The sequence below is a fragment of the Mandrillus leucophaeus genome, unplaced genomic scaffold (genome assembly GCF_000951045.1).
Source record: "Mandrillus leucophaeus isolate KB7577 unplaced genomic scaffold, Mleu.le_1.0 Scaffold31, whole genome shotgun sequence".
In the NCBI taxonomy this organism is placed as follows: Eukaryota; Metazoa; Chordata; class Mammalia; order Primates; family Cercopithecidae; genus Mandrillus; species Mandrillus leucophaeus.
In genome coordinates this window covers 2009488-2023008 of record NW_012103254.1, presented here as the reverse complement: position 1 = coordinate 2023008, position 13521 = coordinate 2009488, and positions in this window count along the sequence as shown.

The following is a 13521-nucleotide window of genomic DNA, read 5'->3' as shown; positions in this document are numbered from 1 at the left end:
GAGGCTGAGGTGGGAGGATCACGTGCGCCTGTGGGATTAAGGATATAGTGAGCCATAATTACACCTGTACTCCAGCCTGGGTGACAGAGAGAGACTCTGCCCCAAAATAAATAAATAAATAAATAAATAAACAAATAAATAAATAAATATTAAAAGAACACTAGACATTTGTTTTATTCCACCAATCCTGAAGTACAATTAAAACAAACACAGAAACATTAAAATTAGATAAATTGTATCAATTAAAACATGATACATAATACCTATAAACAAATTTTGTATGTATGTCTACCTTTAAATAAAAAGAGTGTTCAAAGTTTACAAAGGAATATAAAAGACAAAAATGTGAAAATCTTTTATCTTTATGGCAAAATTATAAAGCTGTGAATAGAAATTAATTTAAATATTTAGTATGCTTAAAATTATTAATAGAATTTTGGATTATCTAGCTGAAATAATACTAAAATTCATTTGGGAATCAGGAATCATTCAAATATAGCCAATAAAATATGGTAAAAAGCCAGTTGAATCATTATTGTAAAAAATATTGCACAATCCTTTTCTTACTTTTTTGACAATAATATATTTTAATTGGATCCCAAACAATACTTAAACAATAAAACAAGGGGAAAATCTCTTTCTTCTATCTCCTCCTTGAAAACAGAAGTCAACCAGGGTGTAGACCCGGGGCATCTAGGCCAGACAGGCAACTTAAACCTGTGACCCAACAAGGTTATGACAATTGACTTTCACTCATATCCAGTAGCTCAAGATAATGCAAACTGAGAAGAACCGAGAGCTTATTCCCAAATTGATGATAAAGGATGTCATTTTACTCACAACACTATTTCTTAGAGTGTGATCCATGAATCACATGAATTATTACATGGGTTCCCAAATAAAAGTGCAAATCTGGGGAAAATTCTGTCAAACCTAATTTATTAATATTCTTTGAAGTGAAACCAAGGGATCCACAATTTTAACAAGTATTAAGTGATCATTAAGTACATACTTTTTTCGTTGTTTTGAAACAGAGTCTCTCTCTGTCATCAAGCTGGAGTGCAGTGGCGCAATCTCGGCTCACTGCAACCTCCACCTCCTGGGTTCAAGCAATTCTCCTGCCTCAGCCTCCCCGGTAGCTAGGACTACAGGTGCACGCCACCACACCCAACTAATTTTTGTATTTTTTGTAGAGATGGGGTTTCATCAAGTTGGCCAGGATTGTCTCGATCTCCTGACCTCATGATCTGCTTGCCTCAGCCTCCCAAAGTGAAGTACATATATATATTTAAGTTTAATTGTATAATTTCCAATTGTATGTCTTCGAGATTTAACAGATTTAGTTTCATTAATCCCAATACTATGAGTTATGGGTCTTGATAATACCATATAACAGTTTGGTCAAAGGTGGTAAGTAGTAAGTTATAAGTAATAAGTAATAAGTTATACTTATTACTCAGGTGGTTTCAGTTTGTCGTCAATTAATAAAACACGTCTATGTACTAAAAAGATATGACATTACACTTTTCTTAGACTATTACAAATACAGTATTTTAAAAATACTTTTGTTTTTTGAAATATTTATATATAGATGAGGATTGTAATTATCAGTGGTCTTTGTCATCAGAGAGATTTGTCTTTGTGTTACTTTTCCATTTTTTCATCTACAGAGGGTCAATAAGTATAATTTTATATAAGATTGTTTTGAGAGTTAAAGTACTACACTTGGTTCAATGTTTGGCGAATTTTAAGTGCTCAGCCAGTGTTATATTACATACTATCAAGCATGTAATACACAAATACACATATGTTAGTTATTATGGTGAAAATAGATGGTTCCAGACAATTACAGTTAATCTTGCCTTTAAATAGTTATTGACAGGCAAAGAAACAACATGTACGATTAATGGCCCTAAAGATTTTAAATGTAAGTTACAAACAAAAAAATCCAAGCATAATCTAAGCATGCATATGTATATATACATATATATAACAAACTAGTTAATTATAGCATGTGTATATATGTATGTATGAAAATATAACAAAGATATATTGAGAGACTTAAATTATTTATCATCTATGTATATATGTATAATTATAGCATATATATGCTATAATTATTGGTTGTAATATTGTATATATGTAAATATGTATATATGTATAATTATTGCATATGTATATACTATAATTATTGGTTGTAATATTGAATAGTATATCATTGCATATCAGTATTGACATAGGACTCAAATTAGTACATATTTAATTTCTTTTTGTAGTAAAAGTTAACCTATAATTCTCTATTATTTAAAATATCTTTTTGTTACATAAATTTTATTAAATTTATTTCAACAATGGAAATACTTTATTTAATAAATCACAAGATATGGATCTAAGATGTAAGGTATTGAAAAACATATATATATATGGCATAAATACCTAAAAACAGTCCATAGTGTTTGACATTGCTATTTCAATTGAAGAAAGGCTTTTTATACAAATGGTATTTTTCTATGAAAACTACTCTTGTACCTGTGTTAAATAAACTGTGGCAACAACAGTGACTTGGAAAGAGAAATAAAAAATGTAAACACTGCAAAGCGCTATAGAAGATTAAGGTGAATTTCCATGTCTTCTTAGTTGATAGCTCCTGCTTTTCATCTACTCTTTACTTTCATTCATTTTTTTTTTAATTCTCAAATGATCCTGTTTGAATCTCCGGGGTGTGTGTGTGTGTGTGTGTGTGTGTGTGTGTGTGTGTGAGAGAGAGAATCTTTGCTTCATCTTTTCTGCATGTACCACATAGCAACAATCCTCATTATCACATCCCAGCATCCTCTACTCTTTTTCCTTCTGCCACACATGGCAATTATGGAATCAGATCTATCCCTCCTCATGAAAAGCCAAAAGAAAAAATAATCCCTAACCTGTAACAAAGAGATTTATGAAGATCAGCAGAATTAATTATATGAACAGGTAACATTTCAATGGACACAAAATGAATGAAAATAGCACTATTATTAGTAGGAATAGTCTCTGAGTTTGGTAAGATTATAATTGGTAGAGCCTATTTAAGGGTAAAAATCATAAATTTAAATCTAAACCTAATTTTTATTTTGATTTTAATTATTATACATATAAGTTAAAAAGATAAAAGGAAATATATTTCACTAAACTGTTAATAAGAAAAACATAGTAACATCTTTTGGCACATTCAGCTACACTATTTGTGTATTTTTTTTCCTTTTTATAAAGAGAATATATTATGTTACCATAACCATTCTTAGATTTGAGATTGTGTTTTCCCGATAGAATCATCACTTATTATCATTTATTCTGTCAGTTAAAATCATTTAGCTTAGCATTCTGTAAATAAGTGAGCTGTCATTTGGTAATATTTTTCAAAAATGTAAATGCCAATAACTTTTTCCTTCAAAGTCATACTTCTAGTACCTTTGGAATCTTTTATTTTAGAAAGGTGATATAGAATATTTATATTTTAAAAGAATATTAATTGTGAAAATAAAACAAATATACACTGAGATACTTAAATTATTTATCAATACAAATGATTATTATTTTTTCTATATGGATATTTGTAAATGGTCATAGAGTCAGGACAATTTTTTTTGCAAAGATCCCATGTTAAAGTCCGTTATACTGACTAAGATAACTAGATTGCTTTGCTAGTAAAATATATGAAAATTTTATCATTTCAATTTCTAAAAGAACATTTCTATAGTTGGAAAAAAATCAGTCATTTAGTGTAGTATATTTCTAATTAAAAGACTTTAACTTAACTTCCTATTATATAGAGTATAGATCCAATTTCAATCTATCTTTTAAGTCCCGTTTATAATGGATGTTTCTGATGACAAATTCTGAGACTAATCTCAAATAGGACTTTGTCAAACAAAATGAAAAAAACTATGGAAAATGGACCTAAAAAAGGCAAAATAGAAAACATCTTCAGGATAGAATCAGACAAACTTACCTAAAAACAGTTTTCATTGCTATTGAGATTTATCTGTCATATGCCCTGAAGTAAAACAGAAAGATTCCATGGGGGGAAAGAAAATGATTCTTTCATCTTAGCACCTTCTCTCCTATCACTGTGACTTCCTAATTTTATCAATTATATGAGGTAGAGGTAGAGCTAGAGGCAGAGATAGAGAGATAGAAAAAATATATTAACACCATAGATAAATTCTCCTGCCCTATTCTCAGGCCCAACTTTAGAGGTAATTGTATCGATCCAATTCTGCTCTTACTCCTGTGTTAGTTTGCTAGGGCTACCATAATGAACTACTACATTCTTGGTGACTTAAATAACAGAATTTATTGTCTCTCAGTTTGGAAGAATAGAAGTCAGAGATCAAAGTGTCAGCAGAGTTGGTTCCTTCTGAAACGCTAATGGAAGGATCTGTTCCAGGACTCTCTCCTTGGCTTGTAGCTGACCAACTTCTCCCTGTGTCTTCCCTCAGTACCTGTGCCCAGATTTTCTCTTCTTACAAGGATAACAATCTTACTGCATTAGAGCCTACACTAATGACCTCAATTTAATTAATTACTCTGTAAAGACCCTGTATACAAATATGGCACATTCTAAGGTCATCTGGGTTCAGATATCAACATGAATTTTACAGAGACACAATTCAGCCATTAACTGATTAATCCCCTAATAGTGAGCATTGTTCATACAAAAGTTAATAAAGTTGTTGTAGAATTTTGTGTTTAATAACCACAAAAATACTTATGAAATACAAAGATTTTAACTTTTTATACTAATCTTCATCTTCCTTTTTTGTCTCATATTTTATATGTATTTAATAATATAATTAAAATTCTATACCAAATGTTTCATGTTCTATATGGATAATATCCTTCTTGTGCCACCCACGTCCCCTTTATTTTGAAGAGGCAGAATCTTTTTGGACACCCAGGCTGGAGTGCAGTGGCGCAATCATGGCTCACTGCAGCCTTGACCTCCCAGGTTAAAGTGAGCCTCCTACCTAAGCTTCCCAAGTAGCTTGGACTACAGCCACACCCCCTGTGACTAGATTTTTTTAAATTTTTTTGTAAAGATGAGGTCTCCTGATGTGGCCCAGACTAGTCTCGAACTCATGGGCCCAAGTAATCCTCCTACCTCAGCCTCCCAAAGTGCTGGAATTACAGGAATGAGGCACTGCACCTGATCTCATGCCCTTTTTTTCAGATTTGTTTTCCTCTGAATTTCATTTTGATTAGTGGTAGTTCACAGAATAAGTATATGCCTTTTTATTATTTCCATTAAGATAAAAATCCAGTTTCTTCTTAAAGATATTGTACTCTGAGTTGGCTGAATTGTCTGAATTTCTGTGAGAATTTGAACAAAATTATTTCTTAATATGTTACGGGAAGCCCGGGACCCCAAACGGAGGGACTGGCTGAAGCCACGGCAGAAAAACATAAATTGCGAAGATTTCATGGACATTTATTAGTTCCCCAAATTAATACTTTTATAATTTCTTACGCCTGTCTTTACTTCAATCTCTGAACATAAATTGTGAAGATTTTATGGACACTTATCACTTCCCCAATCAATACCCTTGTGATTTCTTATGCCTGTCTTTACTTTAATCTCTTAATCCCGTCATTTTCTTCGTAAACTGAGGAGGATGAATGTTGCCTCAGGACCCTGTGATGATTGTGTCAACTGCACAAATTGTTTGTAGAGCATGTGTGTTTGAACAATGTGAAATCTGGGCATCTTAAAAAAAGAACAGGATAACAGTGATTTTCAGGGAACAAGGGAGGTAACTGAACTGGCCACCAGTGAGCCGGACAGAACAGAACTATATTTCTCCGCTTTCAAAAGCAAATAGGAGAACTATCGCTGAATTCTTTTTCCAGAACTATATTTCTCCCCTTTCAAAAGCAAATAGGAGAAATATCACTGAATTCTTTTTCTCAGCAAGGAACATCCCTGAGAAAGAGAATGTGCCCTGAGGGTAGGCCTATGAATGGCCCCCTCAAGGTGTGCCATCTTTTATGGTTGAAACTGAAGGGATGAAATAAGCCCCGGTCTCCTGTAGTGCTCCCAGGCTTATTAGGATTTGGAAAATTCCCGCCTAATAAATTTTGGTCAGACAGGTTGCCTGCTGTCAAACCCTGTTTCCTGATAAGGTGTTATCAATGACAATGCGTGCTGAAACTTCATTAGCAATTTTAATTTCACCTCGTTAAGGTGGTCCTGTGCTGTCCTGCCTCCATTTGCTTTGTGATATTTTGTTACCTTGTGAAGTATGTGATCTCTGTGACCCACACCCTATTCGTGCACTCCCTCCCCTTTTGAAAATTGCTAATAAAAACTTGCTGGTTTTACGGCTCGGGGAACATCACGGATCCTGCCAACATGCGATGTCTCCCCCAGACACCCAGCTTTAAATTTCTCTCTCTTGTGCTCTTTCCCTTTATTTCTCAAACCAGCCGAGACACCCAGGAAATAGAAAAGAACCCACTTTAAACATTGGGAGTGGGTTCTCCCGATATTAATATATGTCACAAAACTCAGCATTCTTTCAATTACCTTTTAAAAATTAATTCTATCTTTCCTGGAAGTCTTGCTTTGTTTTCGTATTGTTTTTTAAGTTAGGCACCATAATTAACTCTTTATTACTATTATACATTTTACAAAACTATTGACTTAGTCTTACACTATTGTTTTTCCTGCATACAGAATTCCAGTCTTAAAATATTTCCCCACTAGAATTTACAATTAACAACTAACGTTGCCAAATAAAAAAAATATGGCAACCATGTGAATCTAATTTATTTGTAAATACCTTCTTCTTTATGTTCTTCCTTCCACAGAAATTCATTGTAGTACTCTGATATAAAGGGCCCTGAAATGTATTAATGGGAATTAGCTTTCATGATGATGGAAGATAAGAAGTCCCAAAATTTGAAGTCAGAGCTAGGTGGAGATCCAGGAAAGCCAATGTGTAGCTCCAGTCCAAAAGCTGGTAGGCTCAAGTCCCAAGAAGAGTTGACATTTAAGTCCAAAAACCAGAAAAGACCAATGTCTCAGATCAAAGTAGTTAAGTGAGAAACTTCAGCCTTTTTGTTCTACTCAAAGCTTCAACTGATTGGATGAGCCCCACTCATATTAGGAAAGGCAATCTCCTTAACTAAACCTACCAACTCAAATGTCAATCTCATCCAGAAACATCCTCAAAGATACAGCCAGAATAATGTTAGGCCAAGTGTTTAAGTACTGCATGGCCCAGTCAAGCTGACACAAAATATTAACCATCATAGGTAGCAAATACACGTTTATAATGTATTTGTTATTCTTATTATGTATATCATATTGTTTATGCAGTTGATTCTTGTTCTTAGCAGTTATATTCTATAGCATAGTTACTAACTCTGAATTAGTGAATACTAGAACATTGCTTCTAGGGAAACTAGTAGTTTAGATTTTTGTGAACTTCTAATCAGAACATTTTATTCAACATATCAATATATAACTTTGCTTTATGTGTGTTTTTCCTTAAAGCCATTTTATGGAATGTAGTGTTGATTCATAAACATTGAGCTCATGGTCAACAACATTATAACTCATGCTTCATTTAAGCTTATCTAACACAAGTACAATATGTTCTGCATAACTCACATTATATCTGTCTTATGCTTGGGAACACCAGAAAGCACTTCAGCATTATATTTCAGGTCATTTAAGCAGCAAGATCACCAACAGAAAGTAAAAGATGTTAAAAAAAATGTGATACTACACAGACTGCATAAAGGATACTTAAAAAAAAAAAAAAATACAGTTCATATAAGAAAACAGAGCTTTGCCTTAACTTTAGCTGGGAATGCGCGCTCAAGTGACCCAAATTTTTTACCACTGTACATGTCCAGAAATGACTGCAAAAGTGTCTTGAGAGGTGATTTTGATGTTACAAATAAATCTCAGCTAGCATATGCATTCTCAAATACAGAATTCACAAATAATGAGGCTCAAATGTATATATTACTATTTCACAGGTGCTGTTATAAGTGTGTATCTTCTTTAACTTACAATAAACTTGGGATCTACTTAATGTTTTATCTCTGTTTTGGAGACCAGGAAGATTTTGCTCAGAGATGCTTAAGTAAATTGTCTAGAGGAATAAAGCTAGTAAGTGTGGGATCTAGGAAGGGAATGACTCTGGATACTTGGGCTCCAAAGTCTCTCCTCCAATCTCTATGCCTCTCAAGATCAACTAGAAAATGAGTTCTTTACTTTTACCAAAATACTTGATTCCAAATATTTTATCCAAATATCTAGATTAGAACATGTTACCATAATTTAAATAGCAGACAAATACAAGGATTAGGTCTTGTTAATAATTTGTGGTTAAATATAAAACATTGTTTGAAAACATGAAACATGAAAACATAACTCACTATTTTGTAATCAACTCTTTTAAACAATATTATTATTTAGCAATTTATAAAAATTAAACATTTAAATTAGTTGAAAAATAAATAGTAAGTGTGTGATTATAAGGAAGTTTTGCAAATTTCACTGCAAATAAATTAATAATTAAGCACGTTTTAAATGTGGGTGCTTGTTGAATTATCTGCTTTTGTTGTAAGTTGTGATCAAACATGATTTGTTTGCTTAGAAGCTTTTTATTAAGTCATTCGGATGACATAGCTAAGGAAACAAACAGAGCTCTATTTCCAGGCAGCTTCCTCTCTGGCTCAGAGCAGGTGCTTTCATTGCTTTTATACTTCTCCTATGGGTGAGTTCTTCCAGCTCCTGAGGAGGTGGTAATGCGCATCAGTTTCATCAATACCAGCTTCAATCCAAGGAGTGTCATTCTGAAAATAGCAGGAAACACATAAACCATCTGCATTTAAGTACTTGACATTTTGGTGAAATACAACAGCTATACCAAAAACTACAACTGTTTGACTTGAATTCATTTGATTTTTTTTTTCTATTTTTACGAGGCAAAAGTTCAAAGAAAGCACAGATACTGTTTAATGAAAACAGCAGGCAATGCATTGCACAGAGAACTGCTCTTCTATTCCCATTTGAGGGACCTGAATTTTAAAAACTCAATTCCTCCTTCAAAATCATCCTACTTTTTATTCAAATTATAAACATTCAGGCTACCAACTGTTTGCAGAATTGAATGAGATTTTCAATTTGAAATTGACGTAAGAATCTTTTTTGTTCCAACTGGGAAAAGGAATTCAGCTTGGTGCTTATGAATTTTTATATACAATGTAATAGCTTTTTTAAAGAAGACAAAAAAATTCATAATACTATTTTTCCCTCCTTTTTTTCTTTTTTCTTCCCTCCTTTCCATGATCATACTCTTTCCTTTGTTTTATTTCTTTTTTCCTCCCCTCTCCAACTGGCTTCTCTCCAGTAGCATTCAGTCATTTCATTGAGTCATAACTACTTGATTCTCTCATTCATTCTCTGCATATTCATTTCCTGCATATTTGCATTGCAGGCCTAATGTGTACGTACCTCTCTCCATTATATGTGCTTGGATAATATCCAAAAGTCTTTGTACTCATACAGCTTACCTTCAAGTAAGAGAAAATTATATTAAGTTAAATCAGAAATTTAAGCTGTTTCATGTACATGAATTATATTTTTTCTTAATAAATTATATTTTTATAAAGCATTTGAATATATCATATATTTTCCTCCCATTACTACCTGTGTCTAATTTTGAATAAAAAGAAATCAGCATTGTAAATACAACACAAATTTATACATATTTCCTACCACAATGAAATCGAAGGTATATTGCATGGAATTTAGAAAATATATCTGAATTCAGCATGTCTAAAGCCTCGAAATCAACATAGAAATCTGAAAGTCGTTGGTCTTCTGACCAAACACCAGACCAATGGGCTAGATCCTGAGAAAATGTGGTTCCTTAATGATTTGCTTTATATACAGTTAATTGTCAATCCTTTTATTTTCCTTCTGTCTCTTCCTTTGAAAAGATGTGCATTTGTGTATTAATTCGTTCTCATGCTGCTATGAAGAAATACCCAAGACAGGGTAATTTATAAAAAAGAGGGGTTTAATTGACTCACAGTTCCACATAGCTGAGAAAGCCTCAGGAAACTTAACAATCATGGCAGAAGACATCACTTCACAGGGTGGCAGGAGAGAGAATGAGTGCAAAGCAAAGGGGGAAAGCACTTATGAAACCATCAGATCTCCTGAGAAGTCATTATCACAAGAACAACATCTGGGAAACCACCGTCATGATTCAATTATCTCCACCTGGTCCTGACCTTGACATGTGAGGATTATTACAATTCAAGGTGAGATTTGGGTGGGGACACAGAGCAAAACCGTATTATCCTGCACCTGGCCTCTGCCAAACCTCATGTCCTCACATTTCAAAAGATAATCATGCCCTTACAACAGTCCCCCAAAGTCTTAATTCATTCTAGTATTAACCCAAAAGTCCAAGTCCAATCTCTCATCTGAGATCAGGCAAGTCTCTTTCACCTATAAGCCTGTAAAACCAAAAGCAAGTTTGTTACTTCCTAGATACAATGGCGTGTCTAGTCTCTGCAGCTTTTTCACATGTGCAATGCAAGCTGTCAGTGGATCTGCCATTCTGGATTCTGGAGGACAGTGGCCCTCTTCTCACAGCTCCATTAGGCAGTGTCCCAGTGGGTGTTTCCAAACATCCTCTGAATGGCAGAGGTTCCCCAACATCACTTCTTGACTTCTGTGCACCTGAAGGCCCAACACCACATGGAAGCCGCCAAGGCTTAGGGCTTGCACCCTCTGAAGCAATGGCCTGAGCTGTACCTTGACCCCTTTTAATGAGAGTTCCATCTGAAGCAGCTCAGACACAGGGCACCACATCCCGAGGCTGCAGGGGGAGCCCTAGGTCTGGCCCACAAAACCATGTTTTCCTCCTAGGACTCCAAACCTATGATGGGTGGCCTGCCATGAAGGTCTCTGACATGCCCCAAGGACATTTTCTCCATTGTCTTGGTGATTAACATTTGGCTTCTCATTACTTATGCAAATTTCTGCCAATGACCTGAATTTCTCCTGAGAAAATGGTTTTTTCTTCTCTATTACATCATCAAGGTGTACATTTTCCAAACTTGCATGTTCTGCTTCCTCTTGAATGCTTTGTCACTTAGAAATTTCTCCAACCAGATATCATAAATCACATCTCTCAAGTTCAAAGTTCCACAGATCTCTAGGGCAGTGGCAAAATGCTGCCAGTCTTTTTGCTAGAGCATATCAAGAGTCATCTTTATTCAAGTTCCCAACAAGTTTCTCATTTCCATCTGGGACCACTTCAGTCAGGACTTCATTGTCCACATCACTATCAGCATTTTGGTCAAAGCCATTCAACAAGTCTCTAAAAAGTTTCAAACTTTCCCTCATCTTCCTGTCTTTTGAGCCCTCCATGTCTCTAGGAAATTATAAACTTTCCACATGTTTCTATCTTCTTCTGAGCTCTTCAAACTGTTCCAACCTCTGTTTGTTACCCAGTTCCAAAGTCGCTTTCACATTTTTGGATATCTTTACAGCAGCACCCCACTATTCCCAGTACCAATTTACTGTATTAAGTCGTTCTCATGCTACTATAAAGCAATACCTAAGACTGGGTGATTTATAAAGAAAAGAGGTTTAATTGCTCACAGTTTGCATGGCTGTGAAACTTACAATATGGAGGAAGGTACTTCTTCACAGGGCACCGGAAGAGAGACGTGCAGAGCAAAGTGAGGAAAAGCCCCTTTTAAAACCATCAGATCTCAGGAGAACTCACTATCGTGAGAACAACATGGGGGAAACTGCTCCCATGATTCAATTATCTCCACCTGGTTCCACCCTTGATATCTGGGGATTATTACAATTCGAGGTAAGTGTTGGGTGTCTGGAGCATAAATGTATTTTTTTCCTCCACAGAAAGCCCAAGACAACTTTTCATGTCTTTTAATTTAAATGTAAAACAAAATTGTTGGTATAAATTGCATGCTTCCTATCAACATATAGATATGTGTATATATCTGTATATATACTGTGTTAATACCACCCCACAATAACTTAGTCCCTTTTCATGTATATAATCACAAATTTATTTAATAAATATAAAAACAGTGGAATAAAAACAATATTTATATATTTCAAGTCATCAGAAAAAAAGAAACACAGCAAGAATAATTCTAACAGTGGAGTACAAAAGAAGAAATATAAATTTAAAAGAAAGAAAGTAGAAAACCTAAAAGCAGAAATTTAATTAAAATAATAGACCTCATATCTGAGACAAAAGCACTTTGGTTAAAATATTTTTATGAAGGCCTTTGGCAATCTTTATAAAGGTGTTTGGGAATTTTAATTTCTTTCCTTCTCTTTAATTTTAGTAGACTGGGGTTTCCGTAAATTATTCTGTCAAATTATCCTCTTTAAGAAAAAAAAATTAGTCTAACGCATTAGATCTTCTAATAAATGGAAGAATACTCATTCAGTATTAAAAGTTTCCCACTTTATTTTACATGATTTTTCTGTCTATGTTTAAAATAGTACTGGGGGCTCACAGAAAAGTTCGAATTTTTATAATTCAAAATCTTGTGTTTAAACAATAAAATAAGTAATGACAAATTATCTTCTGTAGTTCATTTATATTAAGTAGATGCTGAAATAAACTTGAGTAAAGATCTTAATCTTATGATTTTTGGAAGTTACACGTGTACACATACGTACATAACACAATTCCAATTTTGAACATTAGTAAAAGAAATTGACATTATATATGAAAAAATTAATGTAAAAACTGTGTATAAATATTTATAATTATATAAGAGGAAATATTAGAAATATAAAAAGGAATATTTATTCTTTGTCAGACCTCAAGGAATCAATTAAATCTGGTTCATGAGTAATTAACATCTTCTCAGAAAATAATTATATTTTAAATATATGTTTTCTATAAAAGTGATGATATTTGAGTGAATATATTTGAGGATAGGACAGCAGATAATGACAGATACACTAAAATGAAGTAATTTCAGTTATTTTTCTTGTATATTACACATTTAAAATCCTACAGCACAGACTTTAGGTTTAATACAGGAAAATACAATTATATTTAAATATAAAGAAAATAAGCATTAGGAGATAGTTATGAAATCTCTATGATTTAATGCCAATTCACAATTTGTGCTTTCCCATTGTTTAACAAAGGTTAAAATAACAGTTTAGTGTGGAACTGCAAGTGCAAAAATACCTAGGATATTCGTATATATGTGTTTTAAAAATTTACTAATATCATATGGTACTTTTTCAGCCTTAATAATATGAATATTCACATCTTTCTTACTATAGGTTTATTTTTCTTTACTTTTTTTCCTAATTTAATTGATTATTTTCTCCTTCTGGAAGTTTCTTTTTTTTTTTTTTTATGACGGAGTCTCGCTCTGTCACCCAGGCTAGAGTGCAGTGACATGGTCTTGGCTCACTGCAACCTATGCCTCCTGGGTTCAAGC